The sequence below is a fragment of the Mercenaria mercenaria genome, chromosome 9 (assembly GCF_021730395.1).
Source record: "Mercenaria mercenaria strain notata chromosome 9, MADL_Memer_1, whole genome shotgun sequence".
Lineage (NCBI taxonomy): Eukaryota > Metazoa > Mollusca > Bivalvia > Venerida > Veneridae > Mercenaria > Mercenaria mercenaria.
The window spans coordinates 55,757,811-55,761,811 of NC_069369.1; the positions used below are offsets into that span (position 1 = coordinate 55,757,811).

Here is a 4,001-nt window from a genome sequence, read left to right on the forward strand (position 1 = left end):
AATAAGAAAAATACAGTGTCCCATTTTTGTCTTGTGAAACTAGTCGAACATCCAAAGAACCAGCGATTTTATTATGACAACTATGAAATTCAAAGATGATATGTGAAAATAACTTGGGCGGACCGTTTGTTTCAAATGTTGCTTGAAGAATCACCAATATTGTTCGCCTTCTGTTACATGTCATCATCTCCAGATGTCCATATACAGCAAAAGTAAAAACATCCCGATACATGCACTAGGTCCAAACTTAATTGCGTATTTTGTCATTTAGAATTGCCATAAATCATTCGGTCTATATACTTACAGTTTTCAGAATATGTACATATAAGATTTTATCTAATTACAATTAACGAGAAAATGATTTAGCAGATACTTAAAAGGCAATATACATGTCATATAGTCATAGCAGGAAGCTCTAGTGTCACCGGTTCTGTTTAAGACAACGATTTCTTTTGACTATTAAGATAAAAAGATGAAGTCTGACCTTTAATATTTATTTTGGCGTGGCTTTGAATTCCGAATGAAAAAGTACCTAACAATTAACCTGTTTGAAATGCCATTGTAATTGACTATATAGGACCATCAAGTAAAAAACTAAAAAGTTATTACGTGTATTTGCAAAATTAATATACGTTTTCTATAGCATGTTTATACACCAAATTCCAATAAACTGACATGATATAAATGATATGATTTTGTAACTCCTACAAAATTCTATAATGTCACTTAAGTACACATTAATGTGTCAAAGGATTTACAAATGACTGAATCGCTTTCTCGTATATGTTAGAAACAAATTTGACTTTTATTGTTGATAACTTACTATACTATTAAAATATATTTATTCGCCTATTAAAAACAAAACAATTATGTATTTTGTCACTGATGTCGTAAAATGAACACGGAAATGAACAAGCATAGCTCGCGAAAAGGACGTCACAGAACTTCAGGGACTATAACTGTGAGAAGACATCTACAGTGAAGTATTCGCTGGTACACAGACAGGCTCACACAAAATTAACTAAATTTGACACTGGAAAGACGAAAGTTGCATTTGCGGGGCACCACCGTAGTGTCCGATTAACCCAAATATTTGATTAAAATGATACAATTTTTCAGAAAACTGCATGAATGTGTTACTGTTATAGTCATGCGTGTGGAAAACTGGTGTTTTGGTAATGGCAGCGGATAGGATCGAATCCGGTAACTTGACACAGAATTTAGAGGTCCGTTTAGCCGATCTCTTAGCAACCCTTACATGGGTTGTCTAGGAAAAGGTAATTACTAATAGTATTAATTACTGAAAATGGTGTTTGCAGCTCTAGAAGACATTCTAATTAGCTGTCAAGAACAACTTCTGATTTCCAAAATCAGATGAATGTGAATGAAGTTTTCATAAACCACAACTAGTCTGGTTCCCGTCGTACTGCAAACAGTAACAGATAGTAAAGGGGCAGGTAATCCAGACTAAAAACACAACACTCTGTTGTTCCATGTTTTAATATTTTGCAGATGATACGAAAAGGAAGTAAAATTAAAGTTTTATAATCCTCCAGTCCCGAGAAAAAAAAACACGATATTGAATAAAAATCATTACGCATCTAAATATATTCTACATAACAAGATATTGTTATAAACGGAAGTTTTATAAATTTACGAGCTCAGATAGCACAAATACCGCAAAAATAACAAAATTCTCGCCATATTTGTCCTATGTAGCTGACAGAAATATTTTATTTTTGACTCACAGTTTAAGCTATATTCGGGTTTAGTGAGCAGTAGTTTCAAAAATGACAAGTCATGTAAAAGCTTTGAGATGAGTGGAATGTCACTGAAAAGTTATTCATGAAATGTATCGTAAGCTCTACCGAAATAAAGCTTGTAACTTATACCAGCAATCCAACATTCAAATTTATACAAATTACTCCCCACCTCACAAGTACTAGTATAATATGTACAAGCACGAACGAAACAAATCATATTCGAAAGTTTTGTCAGTGTGTAAATGGCTAAATGTCACTTGTGGCACCCGGCATGGTAACAAAAGGGAACAAAACACGTGCTATTTTAGACTTTATTTCACAGCAGCAATTTCACTTCAAAAGACTTCTTCCTATCCAAATACTTCACCACTGTGGCTGTAAATATTTATATATTCCCGATAAAATTGGCATTCTATATAATAATTGCTCAAAATATTTCTGTCTTAGAGCATCTGATTACTTTAAACAAATATATGAAATACAGTACACCAAATGTAGAATACGTCCAAATGCTACTTTTTTAATTTCAAGACCGGATAAGTAAGAAATTATGAAGGCTGCAGTCAAATATATATGAGCCGTGCCATGAGAAAACCAACATAGTGGGTTTGCGACCAGCGTGGATCCAGACCAGCCTGCGCATCCGCGCAGTCTGGCCAGGATCCATGCTGTTCGCTTTCAAAGCCTAATGGAATTGGAGAAACTAATAGCGAACAGCATGGATCCTGACCAGACTGCGCGGATGCGCAGGCTGGTCTGGATCCATGCTGGTCGCAAACCCACTATGTTGGTTTTCTCATGGCACGGCTCATATGTTCTCACAAATGCTTCTCTGACTTCCTCTCCATATTCACACACTGTTGAATGTTAAACCATCCACAAACCTGACAAAAACTTATCAGTGCATGTTGTTTGTTTTTATAACTTTTTACTGGACTATAAAGTTCCAACTTGCATTTAAACCAGTGCATGTTTGTTCGTGTTTTTTGTTTGTTTGTTTGTTTGGTTTAACGTCGTTTTTCAAGACTATTGGCAGACAGTTAACCTAACCAGTGTTCCTAGATTCTGTACCACTGCAAACCTGTTTTCCGAAAGTAACTGCCAACTTCCCCACATGAATCAGAGGTGTAGGACAAATGATTTCAGACACAGTGTCTTTTATCAATCGTCACAGAGAACATACGCCCCGCCCAGGGATCGAACACACGGCTCCGAGGTCCGTACATCTGCGCTCTAACTATTGAGCTAAGCGGAATTAGTATGTAGATATATATTACGTGCACGCTACTGTAAATAAAACGCAATCAAGCAATTACATACCAAACATACTTACTCGGTGCTTCGTCCACACATGAAGTAATGCGATTGGTCACATTGCGCATCATGCCATTCTCCAGTTGGTCCAATTTGCGCACAATTTTCGTTACCGTTTGCATCATCCAATCCGTTTGCAGCCCAGTTCGAATAGGTGGAGTTATTAATTATATAATGGCTGTTATACCACACCCACTGACCTTCGATTAAGACATCTGCGGCTCCGATCCAGAAGTCATCTGTAATTAATCAGAAAATATGTCTATGTTTGGGACAATCTCCTTGGCCGATGCTTATTCTTGAATACTCAATGTGAAAATTCAATAGAAATGCTTTACACTTTCATGTTAGCCAAGTACATTGATGTCAAGTGAATTTTCTTCTTTATTCGAAATAAAGTTCCAATATTTTATACAGGTCCATTTTTTTTTCAATTTCATTAATACCCCATCTCTGAAGTAAAAGTACAGGGTGATATTTGATATAATTATTTAAAGTTTCATCCACCAAACAACTGAAACTTGACATATAAACAAGATTTAATTATTAGATTTCTATAAAGAAAATTATTTCAATAATGAATTAAAAGCAAAATACGGTTTAGGTCGCTGACAAACTTGGTCACGAACTTATTTTCGGCTTCGCTGGTAATTTCAGCCAGATGAGCATTATAGTTTTTGCACATCAGCTGAAAACATAAAAGTCAAACTTTAAAGCTACTCGCCCGACCTTTGGGTGAAAATTTTCAACATGATCATTTCCATCCAGTTTGGCATACTAGAATATATATGACCCTGAAAAATGTTAAAGTGGGTGAAAATAAATAGAGGATATTTGTTTGTTTTGAGTGAATATGGAATATATCTCACTGAGAAGTGAGAAAATTTCAAATATTTTCATGATCGAGCGCGTAGCGCGAGTGAA

The 4,001-nt window shown here is 35.5% G+C and overlaps 1 long non-coding RNA gene across 1 annotated transcript; it reads right to left on the reverse strand.

The window, feature by feature from the left end:
- Positions 1 to 2,060: 2,060 nt before the first annotated feature.
- On the reverse strand, positions 2,061 to 3,766 carry LOC123547996 (uncharacterized). The gene is made up of 3 exons (XR_008372542.1): positions 3,675 to 3,766; positions 3,097 to 3,316; positions 2,061 to 2,138 (listed from the first exon to the last, which is right to left on the reverse strand). It is a non-coding gene; the product is annotated as an uncharacterized LOC123547996 (long non-coding RNA).
- Between the last annotated feature and the right edge of the window lie 235 nt (positions 3,767 to 4,001).